This window comes from Bubalus kerabau, chromosome 5, assembly GCF_029407905.1.
Source record: "Bubalus kerabau isolate K-KA32 ecotype Philippines breed swamp buffalo chromosome 5, PCC_UOA_SB_1v2, whole genome shotgun sequence".
In the NCBI taxonomy this organism is placed as follows: domain Eukaryota; kingdom Metazoa; phylum Chordata; class Mammalia; order Artiodactyla; family Bovidae; genus Bubalus; species Bubalus kerabau.
This window is the reverse complement of record NC_073628.1, coordinates 14,863,471-14,876,252: the sequence shown is the minus strand read 5'-3', so window position 1 is coordinate 14,876,252 and position 12,782 is coordinate 14,863,471. Positions and strand designations below refer to the sequence as shown.

General features: G+C 45.9%; 1 long non-coding RNA gene across 1 annotated transcript; it reads right to left on the bottom strand.

Annotated features, from left to right (window-relative positions):
• Nucleotides 1–9,086: 9,086 nt before the first annotated feature.
• Nucleotides 9,087–12,525, bottom strand: LOC129653667 (uncharacterized). The gene is made up of 3 exons (XR_008715186.1): nt 11,814–12,525; nt 11,112–11,227; nt 9,087–9,645 (listed from the first exon to the last, which is right to left on the bottom strand). It is a non-coding gene; the product is annotated as an uncharacterized LOC129653667 (long non-coding RNA).
• Between the last annotated feature and the right edge of the window lie 257 nt (nt 12,526–12,782).

The window sequence follows — 12,782 nt, the reverse complement described above, 5'->3', positions numbered from 1 at the left end:
ACAAAACAAGAATTAAAAAAAAAATAGGGTGGGGAATAGCCACAGATGGATTAGGAGTTGGCCCTAATGTATACAAAGAACTCTGTATCTGTGTCCAGCTCGATGGACATGAGTTTGAACAAGCTCCAGCTGTTGGTTAAGGACAGGGAGGCCTTGTGTGCTGCAGTCCATGGGGTCGCAAAGAATCGGACACGACTGAGCGACTGAACTGAATCCACAAGAATTATCTCCTTCCTTCTTTCCTCCTTCCATGCACATAGACACAGATATTTATCACTAACAAACACATAGAACTCTGTCTCTGTAATCCGTAATCCACAAAGACCATCCTTTGTTCCTTCCACGATTCAAAAACACTGGATCTCTAACAGTTACTCCACAGGAACCTGATGCTCGGCACAGAGAACTTTACTCCACCTTGTTCAGTCACTTCTATGGCAAAAAACCCAAAGGTACAAATATGCTTTATATATAATAACCGAATCAGTCTGTTGTACTGAGGACATGAAAAATCTGCAAATGTACTATACTTCAGTGGGGCATCAGCGTGAGATAAAAGAACAGAGTGGGACGAAAAGTAATGCCTGTGTAGTCTCTCCACCCTCCCTGACTTGCGATGCCACCCGATCACTGGAACGGGAGTAGGCTCGATTCCCAGGGCTGGGCAGGGATGGGTTCAACACAGCCTGGCAAGGTGCCCTTCACTGAAACCTTCCCTTCATCGATGTCCCTTTTAGGCAACATTAAGAAACAAAGAGACACAGTGGCAGTAATTTAAAACACAAAGAGAGACTCTGAGGGTTTTTTTTTCTTCTTTTTTTTTTAACCGCTCGGTCATGTCCGACTCTTTGTGACCTCATGGACTACATAGCCTGCCAGGCTCCTCTGTCCATGGGTTCTCCAGGCACGGATACTGGAGTGGGTTGCCATTTCCTCCTTCAGGGGATTGTCCTGACCCAGGAATCAAACCCACGTCTCCTGCATTGGTAGGCGGAACCATTACCACTGAGCCACCTGGGAATCTCTAGAGACTCTAGATTCAAACACAGATCAAACTTAAGATAAAAAGGAACAACCAGGCATGAATTTAAGTCAGAACGAATCTGTGCACAGAAGTCTGTGAGTAACAGAGAAGCCACAGCAGTTATTTCCTTCTTTCCTCGACATATGCACTTAAGTCTATATCTCTGTTAGATCATCCACAAGGATTTTCTCCTTCCTTCCTTTCGTTCATGCACATTTACACAGGATTATTTATCTCTAACTTATACAAGGAAATCTATCGCTGTTACAGATGACCCACAGGACTATCTCCTTCCTTCCTTCTTTGCACCTGTACAAAAGATTTGCTTCTCTAAACGTTGCTTCCCAGGGACTTGATGTTCACCACAGAGAACTTACTCCATCTGTTCCATAACCTCTGTGGCAAAAGAATACAGATCCGTGGACGTATATTTCATAACTGAATCAGTCCGTTGTATGCTGAGGACAAGCACAAAACACACTGGTCTATGCGTCAGCAAAGCATCGGCATGAGATAAGAGGAAAGTAAAAGGAAGTAATGCCCAGTTTACTCCCTCCAGCCTCCCTGACTTGAGATGCTATCCGATCCCTGGATCCAGAGTAGATCCGAGTCCCACGGCTGGACTCGCAGTGTCTGCAAAGCCCGACGCTCTGCCCGGCACCGAGACCCTCTCACACCTGACCTTCTGGTTTGCCCTGTGCACCCTAATGACGTGACACGACCGTCTGGCCACGAGGACCAGGGTAAAGTCACCGAGTACCCAGATCCACGGGGCTGGGGTCCCCAGCTGAAGCTTCCTTCCTGAGAGTGCAGCCTCCTAGGCACCTCAGCAGGGAGGGGTGTCCCAGGTGCGCAAGATTCTGGAGGGGAGAGGTGAAGCTTCAGGGGAAGAAAGAGTGAGACACAAGCCCTTGGGTGTTTGTTCAGCACATTCCACACTAATTCACAGCCCAGGAAGCTGACTTTCCCTAAGGCTCTGGTTCCAGGTGGAAGCAGAGATGGGTATGAAGAAGTGCCGCCGCCTTGTGGACATTACCTGTAACTACAACTTTAGCACCGGCACTTACTGACACCTCCAAGTCACACGGCCTGGGGGGCTGTTAATGACAGCTGCCCTCAGGAAAGGACCTGGGTGAGTACTGCGGAAATCGACTGCAGTCACAACTGGCTTTGAAGAGGCCAATTACAAGGTAAATTTTCCATATATCCTTTAAGGTAAAGAAAAAGAATAAAAATCCCCAAATGGCCAGAGAACAAGATGTTCCATATCCCTAAATATGACAGGGTAAGTGCTAATCAAAGTGACGGCAAGAGATCAATCTCACCTCAGAATGGCCAACTCACAATTCTACAAACAATAAATGCGGGAAACAGCTAGAAGAGCGAACCCCCCAACATGGTCATTGGCGTGGACATTAGCAACAGCGCTAGAAAGCTTGTTTGTCCGCATGCCAGAAAAATAAGATTTCAAGAGAGGGCAGCCCGTGATCTGACATACCCACACCTGGGCCTATATCCCAAGAAAACCACCATTCAGAAAGACATGTGCGCCCCACATCCACTGCAGCACCACTTATTATAGCCGAGACACAGGACCAGCAAGGTATCTCTGGACAGATTAAAAGTTAAAGAAGATGTGGTGCATATATACAATGGAGTATTACTCAGCCATGAAAAACAGCCACTGAAATTATGAAGTTATGCCAGTAACGATCACAAGGATGGACCTTGAAGGAATACAGCCTAGGTAAACTCAGCCAGACAGAGAAAGAAAAAAGCATATGATAGCCCTTCTAGGCAAAATAAGAAAAGAGTAACAAAGGAACAAATTTACACCACAAAAGTGACTCTCAGAATTCAAACAGAAACAGAAGGTTCCAAGAAAATGTGAAAGAACAAGGATGAATTAGTAGGTCAGGGTTAACACACACCAAGAAATCCATATCTGTAATAGCAAATTGAGAAGGATTCTATCTGTCCTTTCTTCCTCCAAATAGACACAGAAATTTGTACCTCTAACATATACAGAAAAATCTCTATCTGTAATAGATAATCCAAAATCATTATTTCCTTCCTTCCCACCACATATACACAGAAATCTGTATCTCTAATAGATTCTCAGGAAGAACCTGATATTCAGCACAGGGTACTTTGCTCAACCTTCTGCAATAACCTCTATGGGAAAAAAAACCTCCCAAAAAAACCAGATAAGCTTTATTTATATATCATTAGTGAATCACACGGTTGTACCCTGAATATAAGCAAAAACCTGCAAATCGACTATACTCCAACGTAGCACAGGCATGAGACTAGAGAAAAGGAATAAAAAGCAATGCCTAGCTTATCCCCTCCCACCTCCCTGACTGAGGCTGCTCTCCCATTCCAGGAGCCTGAGCAGGCTTGGGTCTCATGTCTGGACTCATATGGGGCCAAGGCAGCCAGGTTGAGACAACCAAAATTGAGATGGACAACCCTGCAATTTTGGCTCCACTATGTACAACAGCCAAGACAAAAAAGCAAGTTAACTGTAGAAGCACAGGTGAAGGGATACACAATGGGGTAGGGTACGTGTATACAATGCAATACATCTCAACCATAAAGAAGTAGGAAAAAGTGCCAAGTCCAGCGTCAGGAAAGAAAGTAGAGATGATCATTCCAAATGAAGTAAGAGAGACAGGGAGAAACTAATACCATATTATATCACTTCTAGGTGTAATCTAAGGATGGATGCAAGTGAACTTACTGCTTGGAGACACAGGCTCACAGATTTAGAAAATAAACTTCTGGTCACTAAGATATAAAGATGTGGGGCATGGAGAAATGAGCTGCTTCAGACTAATATATGCACACTACTATTGATAAAACAAGTGACCAGGACCCACCAGGTAACAGAAGGAAACATACTCCACACTCTGTATTAACCTATAAAGAAAAAACCCCGACAAATCATATATACAACTATGCAGAAGTGAAACAATGTGTCATAGAAGGAAAAGAAAAAAACAAAACACTCACGAGATTGTAATTCACCTGTATGCTCCAGTTCAAATGATGGGATGAAAACAGATAAAACAGAAAGGATATTCCGACTCTATTCCCCTCAGGGCATAGTGACTTGCGGTGTCACATCCCTGGAGCCCGACTGGTTCGGGTGCCAAGGCTGGAGGGTCCTGGGGCAGAGCGAGCTGGGAGCACGTAGCAGGTGGTGTGTCCCCAAAATGAACCTGGAGTTCCTGTTTCCCTCTGGAGAGACCCCACCTCCAGATACAGCAGAATAAACTAAGAGATTGGAAGTAACATATACACATTTATATATATACCAAATAGAGGATTAAAAAGTACCTACTGAACAGCATAGGGAAGTTTACTGAACATACTGTAATCGCCTGTATGCAAAAAAAGAACCCTAAAGAGAATAAACGTCTATGTATAACTGAATCAAGTTCCTGTACACCTGAAACAAACAACATCAGAAATCCACTCTATTCCAACAGAAAATATCAAGGAATTTACGGGGGGAAAAAAAAAAAAGAAAAAGCATGAGGCAGGAAGAAGTGCTGCCGCCTTGTGGCCATTTTCTGTAATAGCACCATGAAGAGCTGTGCTGTTGGGCATTTAGTATTCACAAGGATCCAGGGACTGCAAATAAAAAACAGGTGCCCTCGAAATATGTCCTAGGGGTTGTCATCAAAAAAAAAATCCAAAAGAAGGCAGGCGTTAAGTCAATTTCAAGATGTAAGTTTAATTCACAGTCTTTTAAAAAATCACATGAAAAAATGTCAACATCACTAAACAGAGAAATGCAAATCCAAGCTACAGCAAAATACCACATCACAAGGTAAATATGGCCATGGCCAAACACTGTGCAGACAATCAATGCCAGAGAGGGTGTGGAGAGCAGGGAACCCGCCTGCAGCGTTCTTCACAATCACATAGTACGTCCGATAGGGTGAAGAGTATGGATGTTCATTTGAAAAATAACACAGAAGTACCTTAGGACCCAGCAATCCAATACCTGGGAATAAATCCAGACAAAACCTAAAATTTAAAAGCATGGGTAACCCTCAATCTCAGTCCCACTAGCCAAGACAAGAAAGCAGGCTCATCAGAGAAGGACAGATGAATGGATACAGAAGGTCGGGTACACACACGAGGCAATATCACTCAGCCATGAAGAGGATGACATCATGCCATGTCCAACAACAAGGAAGGAAGTAGAGAGGATCATAAAAAGTGAAGTCAGAGGAAGCAGGGCAACTATCATGTGGTATCACTTAGAGGTGGAGTCTAAAAATGGATACAAATGAACTTCTTTACCAAATAGAAAGGCCGCAGGACATAGCAAAGCACCTTATGGTTACCAACAAGGAGAGGTGGTGGGGGTGAGAAATGAGCAGGTGTAAATGAACATACACACTACTCTTTATAAAATAGTCAGTGAGGACCCTTAATCAACACTGCATAGTAAGCTATATGGGAAGGGAACCCAGAAAAGGACATGTCCACATGTATGCAAAGGGAATCATGTTGCTGTACACCTAAAACAAAGATTCCCCACCCAAAAAAACCACATCCTACAACATTGTAAGTCACTTATACACCAATATGAAATACAAATCACAAAAAGAGAATGCCAACTCTATTCCCCTCGGGCCTTGGTGCCCTGGGCTGCTGGCACATCCCTGAAGCCTGGGACTGTCATGGGGCTGACGGAGCTGGGGAGGATGTACCAGCCAATGAGCCCTGCCCCGTGGACCTGGCGTGCCTGCTCCCCTCTGCACGGGCCCACAACCTCCAGATCCAGGGGGTCCTCCTACTGTGAAACAACGCCTATTGCACCCAAAGGATGTGGAGCCTCTGGGCTGGAGGAGCTTTGAAAAGCCCCATGGTCTCCATGTCTCCTGGTGTTGGGGTTCCCACCTCTAGCCTCTTCCTTGGGGTCGCCCCACCTATGGATGAAAGTACCCTCTACAGAGTGGTATTAAAGGAACTGGGATTTGTCCAGGGGGAGGGGGAAAGAAGAAGGAATGGGACACAAGCCTTGGGTGTTTCTCCTGGCACTTTCCACTCTGACAATCCAGGAACAGGCCTTTCCCTAAGGCTCTGGTTCCCCCAATAAGCAGGGCTGGGCGTAAAGACATGCTGCCCTGTGCCCATTTCCCATAACGACAACTTTGAAACCATTGCTAATGGGCAGTTACATTAACAGGGCCTGCAGGGCTTTAAGTAAAAAAGATCTGAATCAGTTCTAATGAGGTGGATGAAACTGGAGCCTATTATACAGAGTGAAGTAAGCCAGAAAGAAAAACACCAATACAGTATACTAACGCATATATATGGAATTTAGAAAGATGGTAACAATAACCCTGTATACGAGACAGCAAAAGAGACACTGATGTATAGAACAATCTTTTGGACTCTGTGGGAGAGGGAGAGGGTGGGATGATTTGGGAGAATGGCATTGAAACATGTATAATATCATATATGAAACGAGTCGCCAGTCCAGGTTCGATGCATGATACTGGATGCTTGGGGCTGGTGCACTGGGACGACCCAGAGGGATGGTATGGGGAGGGAGGAGGGAGGAGGGTTCAGGATGGGAAACACGTGTATACCTGTGGCGGATTCATGTTGATATATGGCAGAACCAATACAATATTGTAAAGTTAAAAAATAAAATAAAATATTAAAAAAAAAAAGATCTGCCCTCAAGAAATGTCTTAGGGGAGGTCATTGGAAAGATATTCAAAATAGGGCAGGATTTCAAGAAGCCATTTTCAATAAGTAAGTTTAACTCACACAGTTTCAAAAAATCACATGAAAAGATGTCAACATTGCTAAATATGAGAGAAATGCAAATCAAAACTTCAACGCGTTTTCACCTCACACCGGTCAGAATGGCCACAGGCAGATACTCTACAAACAATAAATGCTGCAAAGGGTGTCAGTGTTCAGAAATCTGTGGATCGAATCATAGCTTCATGCCTATTGAAAAAGGCATTAAAGAAGGAGAGTCCTCCTACACTGATGCTGGGAATGGAAAATGGGAGCAGCCACTGTGGAGGACACTGGGCAGAGGAAAATGAGGATAAAATTAGAACACTCCTGATGCCTACAAAAATAAACTGCAGACAGATTAAGGGCCTAAATAAACGGACAGATACAACAAAACTCTTAAGGGAAAAACTGCTGGGAGCCGGCATATTGCATATTGAGTGAGGATCTGGAATAGCTCAACTGGAATTCTATCACTGCCGGGAGCCAGCGTGAGGCACTCCGCCCATGACAAAGGTCATGAGGAAGGAGGCTCGGCATACGCAAAGGCGGGATCGAGCCTCAGGAGTCCCCCTGGAAATTCTCGAGCATCTACCCCCAAAACCAGAGTCTGCCTACTTTCTGCTTTGTGCTTTCACCTACACCTCTGACTTTACGGGGGGCTGTCTCCCACTACCTCTCTCTGGAAAAAGAGTTAGCTTACAGCTCCAGTTAATAATTCCTGGGTGTGACAGTGTTTAACCTACAAACTCCTTTGGAAATCCTCTAGCCTGCCTGAATAGGTTTTTCCGGCCACATGTGATTGTTCAGAGCCTCCCAACTGAGAGGCAGGAGATGTTCTAAACTGCCTAAACACAGATTCCTTTGAGTAGCTAAAAGATTGATTAGAAAATGTATTGGTGAAGGGTTTTTCACTTGTTGGGCCAATGTTTGCTGCTAAGTCTCCATACTCCTTACCTACTGTGTCCTTGGCAGTGTATTGATTGATATAATGGGTGTATAGAAATGTAAAATGCCGCTTTGTCCAATGCTTTTTGGAAGGCTGGCGCCTGACTTTGAAATAATCACCTTTAGAGAAAAATAAGTTTCTTAAAATGTTAACAGGCCTCCGGGCCAGAAGATGATGTCAATCACCTGAACTTTTGCATATGATAAGTTTGAAAGCCTGGCTTAGATTAGAACCAGGAACTGCTGTCCTTGCATGACTCCACCCCTTCCCCCATTATCCTCTATGCATACCTTAAGGTATAAAAACTACTTTGGAAAATAAAGTGCGGGCCTTGTTCACTGAAACTTGGTCTCCCCATGTCATTCTTCCCTTTAACTTCCGGCTGAGCGTCCATCTGGAGCGTGGATGTCCTCTGCGACCATTTATTTGCCTGGGCTTCTAAGACCCACTCGAGAAGGTGTCTAAGGTGGGGCACCTTCCGCTATTCGAGAGGGCGCCTGCGGCCTCCGTGGTCAGAGCTAACCTGGTGTCACGGGTTATATTGATTTTCCGCGTAAACCAAGCCACTCAGCTTCTTTTCTCCACTGAATTTTCTTACTGAGCTATCCTTATTTCAGCCGCTTTTCTCCACTGAATTTCCTCACTGAGCTATCCTTATTCTATTACTCTTTGTATCCTTAATTAAAGTGTAATTAAGCAGTTATTCCCTGACCCTCGCCTAGCCGTCTCTCCTTCGAATACCCTGGATCAGCCGGGGCTGGTCCCTGGCAGAAAACGCAGAATACACACCGACATAAAATGCAGGAAGTTCTTTTTTGATCCATTTCTTAGAATCAGGATAAATAAAACAGAAATAAAGAAATGGCACTTAATAAACGTTTAAAGCATTTGCACAACAAAGGACATTTGCAATGAAAGAAAAAGACAGCCCTCAGAATGGAGAAACGCTTGCAAATGAAGATACCACGGGAATGTGTCTCCACCACATACGAACAACTCCCACAGAACAGCATCAAAAAACAAACAATCCAGTAAAAAATCGGCCAAGGATCTATATGCACTTTCTCCAAAGAAGGCATGGAGATGGCCATAAAGCACATGAAACGGTGCTTAGCATCACTAATTCTTAGAGAAAGACAAATCAGTTGTCCAAAGAGGCATCATCTCACATCGATCAGAATGACCATCTCAAAAAATCCACAGCAATAAACTCTGCAGAGGGTGTGGAGAGAAGAAAACCCTCCCACTGTGGGTGGGAATGTAAATGGATATATCCACTAGGGAGAACATTATGGAGGTTCTTTAAAAAACTGAGCATTGAAGTACCAAGAGATCCAGCAATCCCATACATATCTAGGCACAGATCGGGAAAAAACCAAATGTTTAAAAGATATTTTCACCGCAACAATCCATGGTAGCACTAGGTTCAAGAGCCAAGACAAGGAAGCAACTTAAGTGTACAAGGACAGATGAATGGATACAGAAGATGGAGTTATACACAATACAATATTACTCAGAAATAAGCAAGAATAAAACAATGCCGTATCCAGTTCCTGGGAAGAAACTAGAGGTGATCATACTAAGTGAAGTAAGTGAGAAAGGGAAAGCATCGTAGGATATCATTTCTGCTGCTGCTGCTAAGTCGCTTCAGTCGTGTCCGACCCTGTGCGACCCCACAGATGGCAGCCCAGCAGGCTCCGCCGCCCCTGGGATTCTCCAGGCAAGAACACTGGCGTGGGTTGCCATTTCCTTCTCCAATGCATGAAAGTGAAGAGTGAAAGTGAAGTCGCTCAGTCGTGTCCGACTCTCCGTGACCCCATGGACTGCAGTCCACCAGGCTCCTCCGTCCATGGGATTTTCCAGGCAAGAGCGCGGGAGTGGGTTGCCACTGCGGAATCTAAAAATGGATACAAAGAACGTCATTACAAAAGAGAAATGGTCTCACAGACTTGGAAAAGAATCTCATGGTTACCAAAAAGGAAAGTTGAGAGGGGGCAGGGGCAATTAGCTGTGTCATATTTATATACATATCTTAAAACAGGTGCTGAAGGGCTTCTAATAGTAACAAGTCCGACAGGGCTGTAAATGACACCTGCCCTCAAGAAATGTCCTGGGGCAAATCATCAGAAAAGAATTCCAAATTCCAAAAAGGGCCAAGTTTCAAGAAGTCAGATTCAAGAGGTAAATTGTGTTCAGAAGGTGTAAAATAATAAAAGCACATGGAAAGATACTCCACATCGATAATGATCAAATCAATGCCAATCAAACCACAATGAGGTATCACCTCACACTAGTCCCAATGGCCATCATCAAGAGAAAAGATCTACAGAAAATAAATACTGCAGAGGATGTACAGGAAAGGGAATCCTCGTACAATCTTGGTGGGAAAGAAAGTGGTAAATATCATAAGATATCACACACAAGTGGAGTCATAAGTTCACACCAATGAGCTAATTTACAAACCAGAAAAAGCCTCTCACACTGAGAAAACCAAAATATGGTTATCAAAAGAAAAGTTAAAAGGGAGAGATAAATTTAAGAGTTTTGAATTAAAACATACACACTAACATCAAATTGATAATCAGCTAGGACCTACAGAATAGAACAGGGAACTCGCCTGAACAAGCTGTAGTAACCTATATGAGGGAAAAAACAGAGAAAGAATAGATACACCCCCAGGCAAAATCGAATCGAGTTCCTGTACACCTAAAACTAACAAAACAATGGAAATTAACTTTGCTCCAATAAAAAATAAAAATTAAATCACCTCAGCTTGGTGTAGGGAAACCAGACAGGGGTGGCCCCAGTGATTAGATGTGTGATGCGTTACGATAGTAAATGACACCCCAAGATGTCCTCACTCAGCAGAACACAGAGCAGGAACCCACTAGAAGCTGCCTGACCTCAAATGAATGTGACAAGATGAAAAGAAGAAAAGGGACCACAGGTCAATCAGGGCAACACCCTCAATTCAGAGGATGGGAATCTCAGAGGGGACGAGACACACTGCAGGTAAAGAGCAGATGCGGGTCTCCAGGTACAGGATCCTGACCGTGCAGGTGAGGTGAACTCACACAATCCCCAGGACTGAACCGGGGACACACGTCCTCAGTCTCCAAGGCGACACCTCCTCCCCAGTCCCTGCACCTGGGGCCCCTCGACCCTTGGTTAGGACACCAGGTCTCTGCTGGTTGGACCCCTAAGGCAGAAACGAGGGGGTTCCCATAACCTCCTGGGATGGTAGAAAGAAGGGTAGGGTCGGTCTCCTCTCCCCACATTGTCCCACAGAAGTCCTCCCCTTTCCCTTTGGTTCTGTGATATTAACTGTTTCTATGGCTGTCATGATCATGTTGAACACACTACCTTGGTTCTGGCAAGCTTGGTCCTTTCTTGTCCCGCTGAGGAGCTGAGAAAACACACCAGACGCAGGGCTGGAAGACGAGGGGCAGGTCTGGTCTCTGCTGAGTAGGATGGTCGACCTGAAGGAGGTCACGGCAGCAACCTCACCTGATCCCACTGGCTTTTTGCCTGATCCACGTGCCCTGCAGTCAATCCACCAGATGCCTGCCCCCCTTCTCCCCATGCTCATGCTGGAATAATTACCAGGTAGCCCACCTGAGGAGTCCCCAGGAGCCCCAGGGAGGGTGAACCTCTCAGGGGTAAAGAGGCAAACAGGTACAGGCCTGTGTAAAGTGAATACACTAAAGTATTCATTCCTAAACACAAGTGAAGCTCTCACGTGTTCTTCCCTCTTTCTTAGCTTTGTGTGTGGGGTCTCCCCACACACGATCCTGACCATGCAGAGGGGGTGAGACTCACACAGTCCCTGGACCCCCCACCTGGGGTCACACGTCCCCTTAGTCAGGACACCATGGCTGTGGTCAGCGGGCCCCCAGTGTGTAAACCAGCCAGGTCCCTGGGGCCTCCTGGGACCCTAGAAAGAAGGGAAGGGTCCTCTCCTCTCCCCACAGTGGTCCCTGAGAAGTCAGGCCCCTTCTGTCTTCATTTTGATTCTGTGTGATCTTTTGCTGGTTTGAAAGCTCGTGCTCGAGTTGAACACACTACCTTGGTTCTGGCAGGCTCTGTCTTTCCCGTCCTGCTGAGGTGATGAGAAAACAGGAGAGCTGGGCTGAAGGATGGGGCGCAGCCCTGTTCTCTTCTGAGTAGAGTCGACCGGAAGGAGATCACAGCGGCAACCTCACCTGCTGCCCGCTGACTTCTTGCCCCATCCCTGGAATCAGTTCACCAGGTGAACCTGCGTCCCTACTCAACCTGAATGTGCTGGAAAATTGGAATGATTGCCAGGTAGCCCACCTGAGGAGCCTCCATGCCCCAGGGAGGGGGAACCTGGCAGGGGGAGAGACTCAGAGCCCACCGCATCCCTGACCCTGGGAGGGCCACGGAGCCCCCTCAGAGAAGAGCACGCTGCCCAGAGAAGCCACCTCAGCTCCAGACCCCAGACATCTGAGCGCGGACATTCAGAGGCGGGCGCGGAGTTTTCCAGGACAGAGGCAGGCCAGGTCTCTACCCTGGTCTCCATGTCCTAGCGCACAGAACAGCGTCAGGTCTAAATGAGCTCATTATAGAAAATACACGGTCACGTGTAAACATCGTCAGTGTAGACAGGACTTGGAGAGGTCTAAATCTACCATGTAGACAGACTTTGGTCAGGTTTAAACTAGCTTAAAGCTGCTCTCCCCAGAGGCGCAGGTCACACACATGCAGGGTCTCTCATCTTTGGACGGGGAGCTCCCCCTCGCGTGGGAACTAAGATGTACATTTCTTGAAGAGGAAATAATCTGCGAGCTCACCCTTCACCCACATCAGGGCAGGGTGAAACTGAAAGAATCTGTGTCATTGAACATTCCGACAGGCAAAACAAAGTGTTACCAGTTGCTTTGGCCACGTGATGGTCAGTGTCTCACTGTATCTCACTGTTCGTTGAACCCAAGGTAGGCAAGGCGCGAGCAGGGAAGCTGCAAGAAAACTTGGGGAGCCGGAAGAACTGCAGACTCGTTTAATCTCTCCTGACTG